Source organism: Anabrus simplex, chromosome 1, assembly GCF_040414725.1.
Source record: "Anabrus simplex isolate iqAnaSimp1 chromosome 1, ASM4041472v1, whole genome shotgun sequence".
In the NCBI taxonomy this organism is placed as follows: Eukaryota; Metazoa; Arthropoda; class Insecta; order Orthoptera; family Tettigoniidae; genus Anabrus; species Anabrus simplex.
The window spans coordinates 963,272,467-963,296,653 of NC_090265.1; the positions used below are offsets into that span (position 1 = coordinate 963,272,467).

The 24,187-nt window shown below is 38.7% G+C and overlaps 1 protein-coding gene across 2 annotated transcripts in view; it reads left to right on the plus strand.

Moving 5' to 3' along the window:
* LOC136857819 (uncharacterized) overlaps window positions 1-24,187 on the plus strand; it is a 132,085-nt gene that overhangs the window by 1,401 nt on the left and 106,497 nt on the right. The gene's annotated exons all lie outside the window — the stretch shown is intronic.

Consider the following 24,187-nt stretch of genomic DNA (forward strand, 5'->3'; position numbering starts at 1 on the left):
ATGGGGAGCTATCAATATTAATGGGGCTTATGGAAGAAAGAAAATAGAACAGGCTGAGTCAGCAAAGAGGATGCATCTGGATGTGCTAGGAGTAAGTGATATTCAGGTAAGGGGAGATAACAAGGAAGAGTTAGGAGATTATAAAGTGTACTTGACGGGTGTTGGAAGGGAAGGGCAGAGTCTGGGGTAGGGCTCTTTATCAGAAATACCATTGCACGCAACATAGTTTCTGTTAGGCACGTAAATGAGCGAATGATGTGGGTAGATTTGTCAGTTGGAGGAATTAGGACTAGAATTGTCTCCATGTATTCACCATGTGAGGGTGCAGATGAGGATGAAGTTGACAAGTTTTATGAAGCATTGAGTGACTTCGTGGTCAGGGTCAAGAGCAGGGATAGAATAGTGCTAATGGGCGATTTCAATGTGAGAGTTGGGAATAGAACTGAAGGATACGAAAGGGTGATTGGTAAATGTGGGGATGATATGGAAGCTAATGGGAATGGGAAGCGTTTGCTGGACTTCTGTGCTAGTATGGGTGTAGCAGTTACGAATACATTCTTCAAGCATAAGGCTATTCACTGCTACACATGGGACGCTAGGAGTACCAGATCCATATAGACTATATCTTAGGACTTTGAATTTAGGAAATCTGTTAGGAATGTACAAGTTTTCTGGGGATTTTACGATGATACAGACCACTATGTGGTCTCTAGTGAACTAAGTATCTCTAGGCCTAGGGTAGAGAAAGTGAAATCTGTCTGCAAACGAATAAGGGTAGAAAATCTCCAGGACGAGGAAATTGGACAGCAGTACATGGATATGATTAGTGAGAAGTTTTGAACAGTAGACAGTAAGCAGGTTCAGGATATAGAAAATGAATGGGTGGCATACAGCGATGCTGTAGTAGAAATAGCAAGGGAATGCCTCAGAACAACTGTGTGTAAAGATGGGAAAAGGTGAACATCTTGGTGGAATGATGAAGCGAGAGCAGCTTGTAAACATAAGAAGAAGGCTTATCAGATATGGCTCCAAACAAGGGCCGAGGCAGACAGGGATTTGTACGTAGATGAAAGAAACAGAGCGAAACAAATAGTTGTTGAATCCAAAAAGAAGTCATGGGAAGATTTTGGTAATCTGGAAAGCAGCAGGGAAACCTTTCTGGACAGTAATAAAGAATCTTAGGAAGGGAGGGAAAAAGGAAATGAACAGCGTTTTGAGTAATTCAGGTGGACTCATAATAGATCTCAAGGAATCACTGGAGAGGTGGAGGGAATAATTTGAACATCTCAATGTTAATGGAAATCATCCTGGTGGTGTTGCGAACAGCCAAGCTCATGGGGAGGAGGAAAATTATGTTGGTGAAATTACGCTTGAGGAAGTGGAAAGGATGGTAAATAAAATCCATTGTCATAAAGCAGCAGGAATAGATGAAATTAGACCTGAAATGGTGAAGTATAGTGGGAAGGCAGGGATGAAATGGCTTCATAGAGTAGTAAGATTAGCATGGAGTGTTGGTAAGGTACCTTCAGATTGGACAAAAGCAGTAATTGCACCTATCTATAAGCAAGGGAACAGGAAGGACTGCAACAACTATGGAGGTATCTCATTGATTAGTATACCAGGCAAATTATTCACTGGCATCTTGGAAGGGAGGATGCGATCAGTGGTTGAGAGGAAGTTGGATGAAAACCAGTGTGGTTTCAGACCATAGAGAGGTTGTCAGGATCAGATTTTCAGTATGCGCCAGGTAATTGAAAAATGCTACGAAAGGAATAGGCGGTTGTGTTTATGTTTCATAGATCTAGAGAAAGCATATGACACGGTACCGAGGGAAATGATGTTCGCTATATTGGGGGACTATGGAATTAAAGGAAGATTATTAAAATCAATCAAAGGCATTTATGTTGACAATTGGGCTTCAGTGAGAATTGATGGTAGAATGAGTTCTTGGTTCAGGCTACTTACAGGGGTTAGACAAGGCTGTAATCTTTCACCTTTACTGTTCGTAATTTACATGGATCATCTGCTGAAAGGTATAAAATGGCAGGGAGGTATTCAGTTAGATGGAAATGTAGTAAGCAGTCTGGCTTATGCTGACGACTTGGTCTTAATGGGCAGATTGTGCCGAAAACCTGGGAACTTGAAAATAGGTGCAATGAGTATGGTATGAAAATTAGCCTCTCGAAGACTAAATTGATTTCAGTAGGTAAGAAATTCAACAGAATTGAATATCAGATTGGTGATACAAAGCTAGAGCAGGTCAATAATTTCAAGTATTTAGGTTGTGTGTTCTCCCAGGATGGTAATATAGTAAGTGAGATTGAATCAAGGTGTCATAAAGCTAATACAGTGAGCTCGCAGTTGCGATCAGCAGTATTCTGTAAGAAGGAAGTCAGCTCCCAGACGAAACTATCTTTACATCAGTCTGTTTTCAGACCAACTTTGCTTTACGGGAGCGAAAGCTGGGTGGACTCAGGATATCTTATTCATAAGTTAGAAGTAACAGACATGTAAGTAGCAAGAATGATTGCTGGTACAAACAGGTGGGAACAATGGCAGGAGGGTACTTGGAATGAGGAGTTAAAGGCTAATTTAGGAATAAACTCGATGGATGAAGCTGTACGCATAAACCGGCTTCGGTGGTGGGGTCATGTGATGCGAATGGAAGAGGATAGGTTACCTAGAAGAATAATGGTGTCTGTTATGGAGGGTAAGAGAAGTAAAGGTAGACCAAGACGACGATGGTTAGACTCATTTTCTAAAGATTAGAGGTATAGAATTAAATGAGGCCACAGCACTAGTTTCAAATCGAGGATTGTGGCGACATGTAGTAAATTCACAGAGGCTTGCAGACTGAACGCTGAAAGGCATAACAGTCTATAATGATGATGTATGTATGTATTATTTAAAGTCTGAAATTAGACATATTTTCTAGATGTGAAATGCACAGCTGTGAAAGGGCTCATTCCTTTTTTCTTAATGAGATTTCATTAGAAGTAATATAGTGACATCTAATGAGCAAATATTGTACTCTGGAGGGTGCAATAATTCACTTGTTATAGCTAACATTAGAGCAGGTCTAATTAGCAGTTACATTCTCACCTTTACCTTGAATTAGCAATTCTACACTAAACCGCTGTCTCAATCTCTACATACTGCCTGCTCTGTATCTCGAGAATTGCACTTACAGTGACATTACAGATAGCAGCATTTACTGCACCCAGAGCACATGTTAGTTAAATGAAAGTTTGTTCGTAACACCAATATAACATGAAAAATAATCCTTAATATGTTACTAAGTGTCAATACACAATGTCAGTGCAATACAGTTTCAATACAATGCATGGACAGAAACTAACGTTTCACATTTCAGCTTGGCTTAAGTTATAGAAACATAAAATATATACAATTTTATCAGTTACATTAGATATATTAGGATCATTACATTGTTGCATGGCACAAAAAATTCAGAATTTTCTCAACACGCATAACGGAGCACCTTTTCAGTCCTTTTCTTACTGTTAGCTACCAGCAGTGGATGCACAAATTTTCTATCACAATTTCACTGATCCTTTTTTCATGACCAGATTTCGGAATACGTTTTATAGCACATACTGCAGTCGTGCGTCTGTCATGTCACTGTATCCACCACCCAATCTTACTGCGCTAAACAGAGCTTCTATTGCGTCTCCAGAAAGTCATCTAGTGAGAACATAAAAGAGCCCATTTTTCAACAGATAAGGCACACATTTCGCTATAGATTTCAGTTCGCGAGACAGTATCTGCCGTCTCATTAGTCAGACTTTTCAGTTTTGCATGTTTTGATTCCAACTGAATTATTTTAACGTACTCAACAAAATCATCATTCAATCATTGTAGTATTTATCTGCTGGTGAACAGAAATGCACACAATCTGCGTTGTTTTGCCGAATGTGCTGAGTTCTGTCAATGACGTCGTGGAGTGTGGACATTTTGTAAATTGATTCCATGAAGCTCACTGTTGATTCCGCGTATGAAAAGTCTAAATGTTGTGTTTATAAACGGGCATGGTTTTCTTTCATGAAGCAAATAGCAGCAGTAACTGCTGGGGAAATATTTGTTCAGCAGAACATTAATATTTTCCAAATTCCTCAGGTTTTTCGTAATACCGAACAGGCTTGGTGTCAAGTCTCATTGGAGGCGATAAACTTCTTTCACATATTTGGAGGTGATGATGCAATCGCTGTCATTTCTCTGTCTAGGAACTGGGATCTCACATTTATCAGATGGTAATAGTCAAACTTAAAAGAACTTTACAACTAGGATAATATGGATGAGTCACACAGGTTCTCACTTTTCCCTCTCCAAAATGTTTAAACATAGAAAAATTGATTTTATGATTGTCAGTTAACAGCATTAATCATTTCTGAACTAAAGGGAATAGATCGGAGTCCTCTAAGCCTTTAATGAGTAAGTAGGCAGCCGGAATAGGGAACTTTTTTGAAAGTCTCTTTGCAGCATAACAACAGTTTATTCGCGAGAGCAGATTTTCGAAAATCTGTGTTGCATACACCTTCAACATTGATCACGCAAACAAACTTGTCACTGATTCGATCGTAGAGGAGCCGTACCTAATTAGACATTTAATTGGCAATCACTGTTACACTCCTCTCTGTTGGTCTTAGAGTTTCACATTCAGCTCTAAGTTTTCCTTCACTAATTGGGAAATTCCAACACCACACTCAACATTTCCCATTTAGGCTGCCTGTCCAGAGTACTTTGTGATGCAGCTGACACTAGACCAAGAGTCCTCCAATATTCATAACTATTCTCCACGCCATACAGTACCGTGTGATTTGTTCTGAACGCGCAGATTTTGTCTTGCATAAATTATGGATTTTATCTAAAAGATAAACGGTCTCTTGTTATTATATTTAGCTGCTTCCTTTACTTTATTCCTCTGTAGTCTTTTAAGTTCAGTATGGTTAGTCATCTGCTTTTATTGCCATCTCAGAATTCTCAATCGGAGCCTCTAATGCATGATTTTCTGATGACTGCTGTCATTCTTACTTCTTGGAATACTGACTTGGATTGAAGGCATCATTGTTCACATGAATTTTGTACTTGTCATTCAATGAATTTTCTGTGGTTGAAGAGTTTGTTTCATCATAGATTTGTTCCGAAGAAATATCTTGTCGCTGTCTGGTTTTTTGTGGAGCTATTTTTCTGGATTGAAGGTAATGGGGATAATTCGAAGACTGACTAGGCACACTGTCTGGCTTCAATACATTTTTCTTTTAGTTTTATCCTTTATCTCCAAAATTCAGGCTGCAAACACAAGAATAAATGGATGGAATCTATTGACTATCCTTGGTTGTTCCTTGCTTTGATATAGCTTTAAGCCAATTTTCCCAAAGTACTTTACTGGGGGGGGGTCAGGAAACCTCACACCTGAAGAATTTGGATTCCTTGCTATGATATACAGAGAGGAACACAACAATTCATCATTTTACAACCAGAGACACACACATAAATACTCAATGCAAACGCACGGGAACACAACAATGTGGGCACGGAGATAAACTGGGTGCATTAGCTGGCACCTCTAGCGGAGGTTTGTGGCACTAAGAGGTCACGCTGAACAGCATGTTAACCGCATAGCATAGAGCAGGCAGTATATAGGATTGAGATGGCAGGAATTTCTGAAGTCATTGACTTGAAAATGATCTGAACAGATCTTATAACTTAGTTCTTAATATAAGTGTTATGTCTTCTTTCTTGTACACTTTCTTGCCCAGGTCACTTTTCTGATATTTCAAAACCCACAGATCACACCTACTTGAGCACCACATCACTATTGAAGTTTAACTGCTGTACTATAAAATAAAACAAGAATATTATATTTTAATCTAGTTAAAACTAGGGAAACTGAAGAAAGACTGAGAATTCTTCTGCTCCAGCCAAATTCAGTTCATGATGGGGGGAGATATACATGAACGATACATGCAATTAATTACCAATTTTAACTTACTCCAAATGCATAGGCCCTAAATAAAACCACAAACTTCACCAACTAACGCACACGCTCTTATGACAGGGTAAGTAACTCCAGGTCACACCACTACACAGAGTTCAAATTGCAGTCCCTTGATATCTCGCATACAGTCCTGTATTATCTCTACTGTATTTGGTATGCCTCCAGGGTAGCGTCAAATTGCGATACCATTATTAACTTTTTTTTTTTAGTATTGTATTGCAAATCCCATTTGCAGTTATTGTAATTGGAGTTGTCAGCTAAGATGGCAAAAGATCCGTGGTCCATTATGGGTCCTGTTAAAACATGGTGCTTATTCTGACAGCTAGCCACCAGTGTTGCCAACTAGTAAATTGTTTCCCTGCCATACCAAAACCCGATAATATTTTTCAATCATTCACTACTGATCTGCATTTAGGTCAGTCGCTCAAGTGGCAGATTTCCTGTCTGTTGTTTTCCTAGCATTTTCTCAAATGATTGCAAAGAAATTAGAAATTTATTGAACATCTCCCTTGGTAAGTTATTCCAATCCCTAACTCCTCTTCCTATAAACGAATATTTTCCCCAGTTTTCCCTCTTGAATTCCAACTTTATCTTCATATTGTGATCTTTCCTACTTTTAAAGATACCACTCAAACTTATTCATCTACGAATGTCATTCCACGCCATCTCTCCACCAACAGCTCGGAATATACCACTTAATAATATAGATATTGATTCCTGTAGGGAACCTTAAATATTCGTGCTAAATGAGTAAATTTATAATACCAATATAGTTGGTCCATTATTGGACATTATACATTTTTTCCCCCAGCTAACTCATTCCTGGTTGCCAGCGTTTCGCCCCAGTATGCTAAGATGGACCCATCAGTTTGTAAATAGCACAGCTGCCAAGACGCATGGCTAGTGCTTACTGTGGAGGCCACTGCGTAGGCTACTTGGAGCCACCGACAGTGCCAGTGCACTATGAGGGACTTTGTGTCATTACCGAAAATTGATGCCTGCCTGGCCATCAGATGATATAAGGTAGATGTTGATTCCCATAAGGAACCTGAAATATTTGTCTTGAATGAGTATATTTATAATACCAATATAGCCATGCGTCTTGGTAGGTGTGCTATTTAACAACTGATGAGCCCAGCTTAGCACACTGGGGCGAAACGCTGGCAACCTGGAATGAGTTAGCTGGAAAATTTATAATGTCCAATGATGGACCAACGCTACTCCTTTGTCGAAAATCACCCCGAACAAATCGAGCTGCTTTTCGTTGGATTTTTCCCAGTTCTTGAATCAAGTAATCCTGGTGAGGGTCCCATAAACTGGAACCGTACTCTAGTTGGTTTTCTTACCAAAGACTAATATGCCTTCTCAACCTCTAAATAGCCTCATAACAATTTGCAGAGATCTGTACCCCTTTTCTTACAATCTGATTTTTGTGATCACCCCAATGAAGATCTTTCCTTATATTAACACCTAGGTATTTACAATGATTCCCAAAAGGAACTTTCACCCCCATCAATGCAATAATTAAAACTGAGAGGACTTTTCGTATTCGTGAAACTCACAACCTGACTTTTAACCCCGTTTATATCATCATACCATTGCCTACTGTCCATCTCACAACTTTATCAAGGTCATTTTGCAGTCTCTCACAATCTTGTAACTTATTTATTACTCTGTACAGAATAACATCATCTGCGAAAAGCCTTATCTCTGATTCCACTTCTTTACACATATCATTGATATACAGTATAAGAAAACATAAAGGTCCAATAATACTGCCTTGTGGAATTCCCCTCTTAATTATTACAGGGACAGATAAAGCTTCACCTACTCTAATTCTCTAAGTTCTATTTCCTAGAAACAGAGCCACCCATTCAGTCACTCTTTTGTCAAGTCCAATTGCACTCATTTTTGCCAGTAGTCTCCCATGTACCCTATCAAATGCCTTAGATAGGTCAATCGTGACACATTCCTTTTGACCTCCTGAATCCAAGATATCTGCTGTATCTTTTGTTGGAATTGTACAAATGAGTTTTGGTGGAATAACTTTCCTAAATTCAAACTGCCTTCTATTGAACCAGTTATTAATTTTACAAACATTTAAAATATAATCAGAAAGAATGCTTTCCCAAAGCTTACATGCAATGCATATCAAACTGACTGGTCTGTAATTTTCAGCTTTATGTCTATCATCCTTTTCCTATATATACAGGGGCTGCTATAGCAACTCTCCGTTCATTTGGTATAGGTCCTTCATGCAATCAATAATCAAATAAGTACTTCAGATATTGTACTTATCACAACCCATTGTCTTTAGTATATACCCCAAAATCATATAAATTCCAACTGCTTTTCTAGTTTTGTAATTTATTATAAATGTCGTTATCATAGGTAAATTTTAATACTTCTCTAGTCACCTTCTCTATCTGGACATTATCCTGGTAATCAACAATCCTTACGTACTACCAACTGAATACTTCTGCCTCTAGAAGATCCTCGCATACACACTCCCCTTGTTCATTAATGATTCCTGGAATGTCCTTCTTAGAACCTGTTTCTGCTTTAAAGTATCTATACATACCCTTCCATTTTTCACTAAAATTTGTATGACTGCCAATTATGCGTACCATCATGTTATCTTTAGCTGATTTCTTTGCTAGATTCAGTTTCTTAGTAATTTCCTTCAATTTATCCTTACTTCCACAGCCATTTCTAACTCTATTTTTTCCAGCCTGCTCCTCCTTAGTCTCTTTACTTCTCTGTTATAATATAGTGGATCTTTACCATTCGTTACTACCTTGAAAGGTACAAACCTGTTTTCACATTTCTCAACATTTGCTTTAACCCCATCCCAAAGTATGTTTACGTTTTTATTTACCGCTTTCCACCGGCCATAGTTACTTTTTAAAAACTCTCTCATGCCTGTTTTATCAGCCACTAGCTGATGTACCCGTGCTTCGCTACGGAATTCTACATTATATACAGAATTCTAGGTTAGGTAGTGTACACGTTGTGAGCAAGATTGTATTAAATTGCATAGCTCTTAACGTTACCTTAGAAACACGACGGAGAAGTCACCAGATGTCTTTTCTCATATGAAGAGTGGGTTATGGAATTTTCATTGTAATGGTAGGCCCACTTGCCTACCATCAGTCACAATCAGGTTGGGGAGTTTTTACTATAATCGCAGACACTCACTCTCCACCTGCCTTTGACATCCTCAGAAAGACGGTCTTAGTGGTTTTCCCAACTGAAATTAAATAGGTCATTACAATGACATCAGTAGGAATGGCGCGATTAACACGTTGAGTGCCGAGCCGATTGTAGCACACTATTCCGCTGGTGCCACGCATGTTTTTGAATTGCATTCCGCTGGTGCCAAAGCAATTGTATACGTTGTAGTCTGTTTATATAATCTTGGGATGTATTTATATAATGTACTAAGTAAATTTTATCTCACCATACCATGGTAATGTGTGACGCCATATGGTGTCACATCAATTTTTAGGAAAGGTAAAATATAGCGTGACGCCATATGGTGTCACAGAATTTTTTGACATGGAATGTGCAACACAAATTTAAATACGGGATATTTATTTGCTAATTCAAATTAACGCAATATGTATGAAAACCTAGTAAAATGCAATACAAGTACTTATATTACATTACATATTGTTGTGAACAGTTTTCTGATAACTCTAAACAATGAAAATATGCGTCTCGGCATGCCCGAGTTCTTGTTACTCGTTGTAATTTTTCAAACCTTATTGACATCGTTGTTCAAACATCGTCCTTTGTACACTTGTTTCATGTGCTGTTTTCATATTTACGTTTTGCACATCTGATCGGGAAGTTAAGGGGAGCGCGCTAACTATACCCTACCTGGCTGCTGACGCAGCTCGACGCAGCCCGGTTGGTTCACGTCCGCTGCTTCGCTTCCCTACCTCTCCGCCACACCCCGAAACTCCCGCGGCACTTCTAATTTTATGACTATTTATTTGTTCAATTTTGGCGTTTAAACTTGCGCTGGGTACATACAGATTTCACCTTAGCATTCTACTGCCTCCCACGAATATTCCTACCAAATCTCAACCGAATCCGAGTGTAACACATGGATGTGTTCCCTCGTAAGATTATTACCTATATCTTCCATTTTTTTTTATATTTTTGCACAACTATATAAACTGAGTGATAGTACGTAAACGAGGAATAAACAATGCCTGGCGCGCTTTCACCTGTGACAATGACCACTGGCCAGTCAGTGGCTTCGGAAGAATACTGTGGCGCCACATGGTGGCATACAGTAAAAATACATAGCTGGAATAGACCCTGAAGTTCGCCCTTCACGTAGTACCAATTTTACGCGCATAGATGCCACAGCTGATTATCTACGGCGCATCGCCTGAAACTCAACTGTGCCGCCATATGGCGTCACGCCAACTCTGATTTCAAGAACGGTGTGCCGCCATATGGCGTCACGCCATCTCAAATTTGAAGACCACCGTGACGCCATATGGCGGCACGTGGCACCTAACGTGTTAAAAGAAATGCTTTCATATGAAATACTCGATCAAACGAAAAACCACACATTTTCTCACTTTTAACGAACAGTACTATGCTGCAGATCTAACAGTCCAAAGTTCCAGAGCTGGATGACCAACCCGCACATAGCCATGATGCGTGAAGACTCTCCGTCTTTTTTCGGCGGGGGGGAGTGTCGAATGGTGGAGAGTCCCAGGGCAATCTGTTTCCTAGGAGTACCCGATGAGTCGTGAAATCTCAATTCGGAATAAAATTAATGTAGAATTTAATATAAGTGAAGAGGAAGAAGCCCTTCTTAAGAAACTGCTCTTTTCAGGGTTGAATTTATAGTTTGTTATTGAATTGTGGTACTATAATTTGGAATAGGCCTAAATTGTAATTCTAGACCAGGTCGTACTACTACCACTAAGTGAGCCACCGCCTTAAGTGAGCACACTGCTCGTTCAAAAACGTGCGTCAGAGTAGGGATCGAATAGCTGGAATACTATGATAAATGTAGGATGCTGAAAGGTTAGTTTTTTCCACCTATTCAATACATATAAATTTTGAAAATTAGGAATTTATTATTGATTCCACTTGAGACATGTTTCGCCCTTCATTGAGGGCATCATCAGTCAAAATATCACCTCAAGGTAAAAAATCAGGTAACTGGTTAGTAGTTGACATGTACAAATTAATACATATTATTAATACAATTACAAAAATTAAGTATGGGAAATAGTTGTACAAAAGTGATGGTTGAACATCTATAAACCTATGTGTTCAACCATCACTTTTGTACAACTATTTCCCATACATCTATAAACCTATATGTTCAACCATCACTTTTGTACAACTATTTCCCATACTTAATTTTTGTAATACCGAGCTCGATAGCTGCAGTCGCTTAAGTGCGGTCAGTATCCAGTAATCGGGAGATCGTGGGTTCGAGCCCCACTGTCGGCAGCCCTGAAGGTGGTTTTCCGTGGTTTCCCATTTTCACACCAGGCAAATGCCGGGGCTGTACCTTAATTAAGGCCACGGCCGCTTCCTTCCACTTCCTAGGCCTTTCCCATCCCATCGTCGCCATAAGACATATCTGTGTCGGTGCGACGTAAAACAAATAGCAAAAAAAAAAAAAAAAAAAAAAAATTTGTAATTGTATTAATAATATGTATTAATTTGTACATGTCAACTACTAACCAGTTACCTGATTTTTTACCTTGAGGTGATATTTTGACTGATGATGCCCTCAATGAAGGGCGAAACATGTCTCAAGTGGAATCAATAATAAATTCCTAATTTACAAAATTTATATGTATTGAATAGGTGGAAAAAACTAACCTTTTAGCATCCTACATTCAGTATCTTCAATACGGATAGCAATGATTTTTATCACTTACTATGATAAATCCGTGTATTACGTACCAGCAGTATCAGAAAATGTATGAATCAGAGGAATGGCATGCTAGAAAGAAAGTTTTCCAACTCCCCAGCTATTTCCTGCCAGTATTCAGTCAGGCGTTATACTCAGTATGTAGCAGTAGTCCTATCTATCGTAGTTGAGTGGCAGTATAAGAGACAAACAACATCTCAACAAACATTGGTCAACGAAATGTTATTGTTGATAAATCTTATGCACTTTCGATATTATAGGCCTTCTTTCACATTTAGTTTTCTTCCGACTCTGAAATACTACTCTTATCATAGTCAGTACGGTAAAACTGAATAAAGTTTAAATGATCAGAAATTGTATTCTCTATTTTCTTTTTTTGCTAGTTGCTTTATGTCGCACCAACACAGATAGGTCTTATGGCGACGATGGAATAGGAAAGGCCTAGGAGTTGGAAAGAAGCGGCCGTGGCCTTAATTAAGGTACAGCCCCAGCATTTGCCTGGTGTGAAAATGGGAAACCACAGAAAACCATCTTCAGGGCTACTGACAGTGGGATTCAAACCCACTATCTCCTTGATGCAAGCTCACAGCCACGTGCTTCTGACTGCACGGCCAACTTGCCCGGTCTCTATAACTTTTGTTATGTAGTACTTTTCGATAGGACAAATAACATAGGTATTAAAAATTAAATTTTAGGCGCCGTACTGACTATGATAAGAGTAGTATTTCAGAGTCGGAAGAAACTAAATGTGAAAGAAGGCCTATAATATCGAAAGCGCATAAGATTTATCAACAATAACATTTCGTTATAGCTTAGACTGTAGTTTCTTATTCCCTGACTCTATATACCGATTTTCATTAAAATCTGGTAGCCTTTTTCTCGTGGCTCGGCGTTGAATTGGACTTAGCAACAAAAATACAAATTAATGAATATCTGTGTTCATAGCCGGTACGGTAAAAATGTGTAAGACATAAATGATCGGAAATTTAATTCTATATAACTTCAGTTATGTAGTATTTATCGATCGGACCACTAATATATTTGAGAATTACATTTTGGGCTTTCCCTAAACTACCATTTCACACAGTGTGAGTAAAATGATTTATAGCTTAGATTGTAGTGGCTCATCCCCCGACTTTGCATACCGATTTTCATGAAATTCTCTTCAGCTGTTTTCTCATGATGTGTGTACATACATGCAGACAGACAGACAGACAGACAGACAGACAGACAGACAGACAGACAGACAGACAGACAGACAGACAGACAGAAATTATGGAAAAGTAAAAAGTGCATTTCCTTGTTACTGTGGACAACTGATACAGAAATACCATTCTTTTCCAATTCTGAGCAACATGTAATTAATCTCATAATGGAACCGTATTGAGGATAATATATTAAAATTATAAAATTCTTTTATTAACAACCACCTACTCAATACAATATAATACACTCATTGAATTATCAAATATTGCGAACATCATCAGCCGTTAGTACAAAGACTAAGATCAGGGCCCTGAACTTAAGTGATTAAAATTGTTAAAAGAATAACAATGTCGTAATAAAAAGTAATATGATAACATTAGACTTAATTAGTAACAGTATGTACAGATCAACAGCAAGAATTTATGGTGAAAATTCTGAGCAATGTACAGACAAAACTCTTATTTTATATATATAGATATGGTACTGCCTAATTGTGTGACTCATTGGCTGAATGGTCAGCGTACCGGCCTTCGATTCAGAGGGTCTCAGCCGGGTTGGGGATTTTAATCGCTTCTAATTAATTCTTCTGGCTTGGGGACTGGGTGTTTGTGCCCTCCCAATACTCTCCTCTTCATATTCACACAATACACTACACTACCAAGCACCACAGAATTCGCAATAGTAATTACATCCCTCCTTATAGCACTGGTGGCACGAAGGGCATCTGGCCGTAAAACAGGGCCAAATCCACAAGTGCGATGCAGTTCGCACCCGCAACCCCACACGTGTGGGAAAAAGTGGTAGGAAAAGAAGATGGTACTGCCTAGTTGTCCTACTTTTAAGACCTTCTTTTCTATCACATTTATTTTTAGCTACAACAAAAACAGCTTCGTGATCACTAATACCATCTATTACATCGGTTTCTCTATAGAGCTCATCTGGTTTTACCAGCACCACGTCCAGTTGATTCCATCACTCTGTGAATCAGCTGTATTTCCCAGATTAACTTATTTGCCATTTGTTGGTCATGCTTCCTGTCGTTCGCATTACCTTCCCAATTGACATTTGGTAAATTGAGATCATATGATATAGATGTTGATTCCCAAAGGGAAACTGAAGTATTTGTCCCGAATGAGTAAATTTATAATACCAATATAAATGGTCTGTTATTGGGCCTAGAATTTCATGTTTGTCATTTTTAACTTTTTCGTAGCTTACAAATTCTCCTTTCACCAAAAAAAGGATGCTTCCCCTCCTACCATTCCTATCCGATCTCTACGATACACACTCCTCTTCCATGAGAATACTGTATTTCTGCATCCATTATATCATTTTTCAGCAATGATTCAACTCGTATTACAATATCTGGTAAGTATATATCTATTACATTACTTAATTCTATTCCTTTCTCTATAATACTTCTACAGTTCAACACTAACATTTGTATGTCATCCCTACTTGACTTCCAGATCCCTGTATCCTTAACACCGCTCCCTAGACCACCCCATTTCCCAGAATGTAACTCCCTATAACCCTTCTAAACAAATTGCCCAACTTACATGTACCACTGCAGTTTAAGTTAAGGCTGTCTGAACGCAGATCTCTATCTCCTACCCACCCATTAGGATCTAGGAATCTCACTCCCAGTTTCCCACATACCCACTCCATAGTCTCATTTAAATCCACAATCACTTTCCAGTCAGTATCCCTCCTACACAGTAATCTACTGATCTCTGCTTCCTTAACTTCGCCTGTGCTGAATTTACCAGATCCCACACATCCCCAACTATGTTAGTACTTATACCTTCTACCCTTATGTTGTTGGTACCAGCGTGAAACACTACTGTCTTCTCCTTTCCCTCCTCCTTCTACTTTCCTCAACATCCTCCTTAACCTATTTCCTCTACCTTGGTTCCCTTTCCTCCACACTTTCCCAACATGTCTAACAATGGAATCCACCATAACCAGAGCCTCAACCCTATCCAACTCATTTGATCCCCTTCCCTCCTGGTGAGCCCTGTCTTTTCTGACGGCTGCAGAAGTTACTTCCTTCTCCCTTTTCTCCCTCCCGTGACCCTATTCCACCTGTCTTTTCCTATCTTCTACTCTACATTTCCCTTTCCTACCTTTTCCTTTCCTCCTACTTTCACACTTCTCAACAACAATTCCCTGTTCCTCATCTTCCCTGGGTTGTTCTACCTGCAGTGACTCATACCAATTTCTGACAAGACACCTGTCCTGAATTCTGATCCTGAACAGAGCCCTTTATTTATTTATTTATTTTTTTGCTAGGGGCTTTACGTCGCACCGACACAGATAGGTCTTATGGCGATGATGGGATAGGGAAGGCCTAGGAGTTGGAAGGAAGTGGCCGTGGCCTTAATTAAGGTACAGCCCCAGCATTTGCCTGGTGTGAAAATGGGAAACCACGGAAAACCATCTTCAGGGCTGCCGATAGTGGGATTCGAAACTACTATCTCCTGGATGCAAGCTCACAGCCGCGTGCCTCTACGCGCACGGCCAACTCGCCCGGTAACAGAGCCCTTAACCTGCGATATCCTTTTTTGTTAAAACATTAGACCACCTGTTTTCTACAGTTCTTCCCTTTCCTTCCCATCCCTCTTTTACACCTACTCTATCCTGTACATTGTTTGAGGAAGGCTTACTTTCCTTCCTGTCCTCTGAGAGAATGCTTATTATCTCCGTCAAACTCTCCTACTCCTCCCACATACTTCTTAAACCCTGGCCACATCCACAGTTCCTACACTTGCACTCCTTAGCCATTTTTTTACAGAATAATAACAAGAAAACAAAAAAACAAGAAAATAAATTATTCTGTGCACAAAAGAATGTACTGTAAGGAAAGAAATATTGTCTAGGTTAGTACACAAAGATCACACGACTACTTAGTTGTACTATATTTTTATCCTGCAACACCCTAACAGTGAAACCTACCCCTACCTGGTATTTCTACATTAAAATAGAAAGGAAATTTAAACATCTTTAGCTAACAATATCAATTAGAAAGGAAACCACTTTTGCCTTTGCGAAAATCAGATGATCATAAATATGTCATATATTACTTCTAATTATAAATACGTCTCTTGGTCATGGCCATCAATTAACAGCTGCTAATTTCAAATGATGATATGTGTTGTCTGTCTTACTTTGGGGTCCTGAGACTTGGACCCTAACAGAGAACACCACCGAAAACTTTGATCCTTTGAATTGTGGGGCTACCGACGCCTGTTCAGAATATCACGGGTTGACAGAAATGAAACACTGAAGTACTCTAACGCCTGAACAAAGAGCTAGAGGTCATGCACAAATCAAAAAGAAAAAACTTGAGTACTTTGGCCATTTAAAGATAAAAATTTCATTGTTCCGTATTGAAAGTATTAACGTTAAAAATTAAATAATTGAAAAAGAGGTTCAACCTATTCAATACATAGGAAAGAAATGTAGTGATTACATTTTTATTTAATAGTAAATATAAATGGGACCAGTTTCAACCCTAGTCCAGGTCATCGTCAGCCGTAAAAACATGTAAAACAATGCATATGAAAAAGAAAAAGATTAATTAAACTCTGGATCGGTATAAGATGAAACAGTACGTAATATTAAGAATGGTAGTATGGCACACGCAATGATAGGCGAAGTCTCACAATGTTTATGAATATTGTAGAACAGTCAAAAGGGTCAGTTTCCACACTCTGTCAGGCACTTTTGACTGTTCTCCAATATTCATAAACATTGTGAGACTTCGCCTATCATTGCGTGTGCCATACTACCATTCTTAATATTACGTACTGTTTCATCTTATACCGATCCAGAGTTTAATTAATCTTTTTCTTTTTCTTTTTCATATGCATTGTTTTACATGTTTTTATGGCTGACGATGACCTGGACTAGGGTCGAAACCGGTCCCATTTATATTTACTATTAAATAAAAATATAATCACTACATTTCTTTCCTATGTATTGAATAGGTTGAACCTCTTTTTCAATTATTTAATTTTTAACGTTACTTTGGCCATATCATTCGAAATGATAAATATAGACTCCTTCAGCTTATCTTACAAGTTATAATTGAAGGAAGGAGAAGTAGGGGAAGAAGGGGAACATCTTGTCTATGGAAACTACGAGACTTAGATTGTTCTGATGACAACCTACATCCGATGAGAATATGGTACAAGAAGAAGAAGAACCAGCCATAAATTATAGCCTGCATGGTTGTTAAGCTGCAATTTACTCGCGAAATAATTTTGCGAGGGAATTGTGCCCAGTGTAGACCCTCTTTCACCTCTGAGTAATTGTGGAGTGAGGGCCCTTGCTGCGAGCCGTAGCTCAGTTGGTTTTTGTCCGCGCATCAAAGGGTTTCGCTTATCGAATTTCTCTCAGTGTAAACGTGGTCCCTGTAGTTGCGCGAGGGATGAATCAAGAACAGTGCTTGCAGCTCATCGAGCTCTACAAAAATAGAGATTTTATGTGGAATCCAAAAAACAAAAACTATTTCAATTGCAATGAAAGAGAAGATGCGCGGAAGGAAATTAGTTATCAACTAAACTTTCCTATCTGTTCAGTGAAAGCGGAGATGAAAGCACTGCTGGTATCATATCGAAGTTAAAGATCGAAAGAAAATAAGAGCAGAGTCACTGGATCAGGTAAGCTATTACTATTGGTTTATAATGCAAAATTGTGTCATTTCATTACTTTTTCAAACCTACCGGTACCTATTTTGAAGCATTCTTGGGTCATTGTGAAGAACTTCCACTAGTGGGCAGACAACACCACATTCAGAAGGCACAGGCCCTGAACATTTGGATTCGTCGTATTTAGATGGGCTATTGCGCTTGTGACTAATTTTACTTGGTTTGTGATTTATTTTTTCTTCCATTATTTTATCTTTATTTTACATTTTCACCCATTTTTGGTATTGATCCACAACAATTAACAAATATATCGAATGCTATTTTTAAATGGGTGCGGTTTGGATACGAAATGTATTTCTAAATTGAATTAATATTGTGTGATTTTAAATTATTATCATTCCTATTTGTTCATTTGATTTTCTTTTAAATACATATATAATAACGAGTTGTTTTACTGTTTTAAATGCGATTAATTATTATCTTTACCTTCACATAATCCTGAAGTGTTTCAATCAACGCATCACAAACTTCTGGGACGATTTTTGATATTGTGCACTTCGATATTTTAAATAAATACTGCAAACTTGTGTACGGATCACCAGTTGCTAAGAAACGCAGTGTGACAGCCAACCTTTCTTTCACTGTTACTGCTTCTCTGAATGTTGTGTCTTGTTTTTCAACTTTTTCACTGATCAGTGAAACGAGTTGTTCAAAATCTTGGGTACTCATGCAGACGAAGTTCTTAATTGTATCATCGATGGGTTCCTGTACCATTTCTCTCATAAGGCTGTTTCCATATTGGCTTCTTCCAAGGAATAATTGTTTGCTCCACCATCGTCGAGGGCGCCGATTTTTCTTCTTCCCTTTCTTGATCAAAAATGACATTGATATGATGGAAAACGTGGCTGCAGCGGCTGGAGGGACAAAACAATTTTCCATGTTGGCTGCAAAACAAGAACAGAAGCGTTCAGGCTTGTTGAAGGCGGCTCGCGCCACTCACGCTATTTTTTGCTCTGAATTGCGCTCTGTTTTGGGTAGTGCGAAATTTCACTCGAAGCAATAAGTTTCACCCGAGCGACTTTCGCTAGTGTAAATGCAGCTTTAGGTAATACTGTCTGACCATCCATCCATGCCTTACATCACAGCCTGCATGGTTGCTCGGTTTACCCTTCCGTCACGCTAACTTCCATAATGCACATTTTAAGATGACCCCCAGCCATATGACATATTTAGGCAAATAATCCATCCACTTCATCATCATCATCATCATCATCATCATCATCATCATCTGCCTCTAATTCTGTAGTTGAGGTGCTGAGTTATGCTGCCATCGGGCTAAATTGCTTGAGAACATTTGCCAGTCAGGTAGTATGTCGTCTGCCATTTTAACGTGCAACTTTTGGAGGAGCAAGTTAACCTTGTTTCGGCCGCGAGTGATGTCATAAAAATGGCCCCGTCCTGTCACCACTTCTAGTGACTAGAGGCAAGCTGTGCACACAAGGCCAGCCCGCTCCACCACTACTGTCGTCACTAGTCTCAGGCTTCTTCAACAGCATGAGAGGAACCCAGAGCTTTCTGATTCCAGAGATCTCCAGGGGCTTCTACTATTGCAAAATATCTGGAAGGGCTGGCCTCCCAGTCAAAAGATATAAATTTCATGATGATTGATTCGTATTGAACTGTGATCACAATAATAGTTAAATTATTTTTATTTTTAAGGTCCACCTTTTCAAAACAAACTATGTATTACATTACATCTCCATGCATAGTTTGTATTGAAAAGGTCGGCCTTAAAAATAGAAATAATTTAACTATTACTGACCTCCCTATGTATGAGAGGCCAGAAGAGATTGTGATGTTTCAGTTTGTGCTCAGTTCTGCTACTGATTGTCAGCAGAGACAATGCTGCAAAGTTTATATACTGCTGTGGAATACTGGATCATTGTACTACAGTGTTGACAGAGAGCTGTCTGTGAACTGATGGCTAAGACAGAACAGTGTAGCTGAGTGACATAGAAACATGAACGATGACTACAGTGTTTGTGCAAATTTTGTACCACATATCTGCTTGTGAGACTGTGTTGCACATGCATAAACTGTGAAGTGTGCAACCACTAAAGTTGTACAGAGTCTAATTGTAGACAGCCCTAGGGTCCAAGTGACCATTGCAGAAGTGAATGAGGTGTAATTGTTTAGCTTGTAAGCATTAGAGTGAATAACGTTTGTGACTGGAGAACAGAGAGAGCACTAGCCAGAGTTATTGTGTGCCTGTGTAATTATGTAGCTATTAGTGTTAGTTGATAAATCATAGGGTAAACGCTACCAGTCATGTCTTTCTTTACCTACTACCTGCCTTCACGTTGCAACTGGTGGCAGAATCAGGATAGATTGGTAGTGTACTTCATAGTTAGATTTTTGTAGTGAGTAGAAAAATGGATACAAACAGCTCCAAGCTCTCCTCACACACAAAGAATTCAAGAATGAACTTAAATGCAGCTAAGATAGACTTAATAGCAAATTTAAATCTAACCAGGACCAACTTTAAAGTAAGATCACATGTAATCTGAACCAACTAATTACAGAACTCGAAACAAACTTAAGTGCGAACTAAAATCAGAATTAATTGAACTGAAAGATGGACAGTGTATGTTAGAACATGGACAGCTGAAGTTAGAACAGGAAATACTTGAGACAAAGTTAAAGAGTGACGCTATGCACGACGTCAATGAACTGGTCAAAAAACAGTGTAAAGAAATACTGCAGGTTGTAGAGTTAGGAGTTCAAGACCTGATGTAGGAAGTAAGTGCTGTGTGTGGAAGAATGATGGCTGTGGGAACTCTTACCATGCCCCTCCAGCAGCAATGGTAGCTCCAGTGTCACTAAGATGAAACTCCCATGCTATTGTTACTGAGCTCGATAGCTGCAGTCGCTTAAATGCGGCCAGTATCCAGTATTCGGGAGATAGTAGGTTCGAACCCCACTGTCGGCAGCCCTGAAAATGGTTTTCCGTGGTTTCCCATTTTCACACCAGGCAAATGCTGGGGCTGTACCTTAATTAAGGCCACGGCCGCTTCCTTCCCACTCCCAGCCCTTTCCCCTGTCCCATCGTCACCATAAGACCTATCTGTGTCGGTGCGACGTAAAGCAACTAGCAAAAAAAAAAAAAAAAAAAAGCTTTTATTATTATTTATTTATTTATTTATTTATTTATTTATTTATTTATTTATTTACCTTAAATTGTACATGTACACTTTAGGGGTGGTAGATGGAGAAGGGCAAGCCCCACATACACGGAAGTGCCTCCCTCTCCACATGTGTACGTAAACTCTACTGAATATTTACATACAAACTTGTTTAAATTTAAATCTAAGAATTTCATTTTTGTCCGTATTGAACTGAGAATGGAAGATAGGAAACTTAAAAGGGTCCACCTTTTCAATACAAATAAATGTTATAGTTTATTTACAACATATATTTACACTTGGAACTAGTTTCGACGCTGTTTGGCGTCATCTTCAGCCAAAATGTGGGAAATAGGCTAGCATGTAGACATTTATATTACACAAGGTGTTACATCAGTGTGATTAAATGAGAGAACATGAAGACGCAAAGTACAATGTCAGTTTCAAAGTGGTCATGAAGGGTGAGTCAAAATTGTATAAACATGAGATAACATAATCACTTAAAAATTAAACATATAAACATATAAACTGTAACAAAACCATGCGGAAGTACGAGATGATTGGCATTGGAGATTCAAATCACTTCAGACACTCTTCCATTGAATGTTGCCTGCCGCGAGTGTAGTACAAAACATAGGTTATATTTCAGTAAACACAATCTTCTCAAAAATGCACATAACATTATAAAATATTTCGGCTGAGATGAAATTTGGCAGTTAGGGATTGAAATCACTTATTCAATAAGCGTCAATTCAAAAAAACAGCTGTGAAGGGTGAGATAAGGAATTGCACAAGCGTGAGTTTGGACTCGATAAATGCAAAAAACACATGAAACACAATCGAAAATGTAGGTTCGTGATGGATTTGGCACAAAAGGTCCGCGTTTAATCATTCATTGAATGGCACCGGTGTGAGTGTAGTTCAAATGTGAGTTAGGATTTAACAGCCTCTTAGAATTGCACGTAACATCTGAACTCATGGTGCGAGATGAACTTGGCAGTGAAGGTTCGAATTGTAGATATTCAGTAATGTCAATTCAAAACAGACCATGAAGGGTGAATGCAAAAGCTATATCATACGAGTTACGACTCATTAAATAATATTTTCAAATACAAATAACATATTCAACTTTTCGTAGTACAAGGTGAAATTGGCAGTTGAAGAATTAAAATTTGTAGGATTTCTTCGTCAGGTTCTTTCCTAGACGTCACTGAAAACCTCTATATTCATTTAGACCAATATTTCAATCCCAACCTAAACTTACAGTAAATGATATCTCAGAGAAACCAAAGATCCTATTCGACTTTCTCATTGAATTTTTCAAAAACATTAATATCCCGAAAAACAGATCTGTCTTTCACATTATGCATAATACTTTGTCACGCCACACACTTTCACCGCATCACCCTCCATATTTCCCCCCTTCCACTCCTCCTCCCCTACCGCTCCTTCCCTCTCCCCTCCTAATCCAACAATGGTCGCTCCCCAGACCTAAACTATCCAACATGCTCTGTTCCTCTTCATCTCGCGCCATAGCTTTACCGCCTTAGGTCCCGCAATAAACATCATAGAAACCTGCCCCCACCCTACACGTAACGCTGCAACAATACACCACAAATACTGGCACAGTCAACCTCCAAGCTCTCAGAGGAACGTATTCCTTAATTCCAATTTTATATTCTTGTCGAGCTGAATATGTTTACTACACCCTCAGCAAAGTGATTCTTTATCTGCCATGTTCATCTCACACTTGGATTCAAATATGCATTTGTACCAGTTTGGATATGTTGAGCCCTGTCTCATACTTACGCCGCGCTTGACTTATATGGCACCTGACAAAGAAATCCTACAAATTTTAATTCTTCAACTGCCAATTTCACCTTGTACTACGAAAAGTTGAATATGTTATTTGTATTTGAAAATATTATTTAATGAGTCCTAACTCGTATGATATAGCTTTTGCATTCACCCTTCATGGACTGTTTTGAATTGACATTACTGAATATCTACAATTCGAACCTTCACTGCCAAGTTCATCTCGCACCATGAGTTCAGATGTCACGTGCAATTCTAAGAGGCTGTTAAATCCTAACTCACATTTGAACTACACTCGCACCGGTGCCATTCAATGAATGATTAAACGCAGACCTTTTGTGCCAAATCCATCACAAACCTACATTTTCGATTGTGTTTCATGTGTTTTTTGCATTTATCGAGTCCAAACTCACGCTTGTGCAATTCTTGTCTCACCCTTCACAGCTGTTTTTTTGAATTGACGCTTATTGAATAAGTGATTTCAATCCCTAACTGCCAAATTTCATCTCAACCGAAATATTTTATAATGTTATGTGCATTTTTGAGAAGATTGTGTTTACTGAAATATAACCTATGTTTTGTACTACACTCGCGGCAGGCAACATTCAATGGAAGAGTGTCTGAAGTGATTTGAATCTCCAATGCCAATCATCTCGTACTTCCGCATGGTTTTGTTACAGTTTATATGTTTATATGTTTAATTTTTAAGTGATTATGTTATCTCATGTTTATACAATTTTGACTCACCCTTCATGACCACTTTGAAACTGACATTGTACTTTGCGTCTTCATGTTCTCTCATTTAATCACACTGATGTAACACCTTGTGTAATATAAATGTCTACATGCTAGCCTATTTCCCACATTTTGGCTGAAGATGACGCCAAACAGCGTCGAAACTAGTTCCAAGTGTAAATATATGTTATAAATAAACTATAACATTTATTTGTATTGAAAAGGTGGACCCTTTTAAGTTTCCTATCTTCCATACAAACTTGTGTAGACAATTTTAAATTTACATATTTACACTACAAACACTGTACCCTTAGAATAATAATTATCTTGATTTATCCTGAAAATATTGGAGTAAGAACACCCAGCCATTTATACTCTCACTCAGACCCCTGTATACACACTCATTCACAACCACTCCCACACGCGCACGCATACACATTCGCCCACATACACCTGTACTTGCACCCATCCTTCTTACAATTCTAATTTATACAAGTTATATACATCGCATATGGGTTTCTATTTACATATACATTTTCTTTACTTCGCGGAGGAAGTGAGGAAGAGGAAGTAGCTTTACCTCGGATGGTATAAGGTTCCAGGTACGAGCAGCCCTTGAGTAAAACCCATTTAAATATGAGGTGGTTCTAGCGAAGGGAGGGAC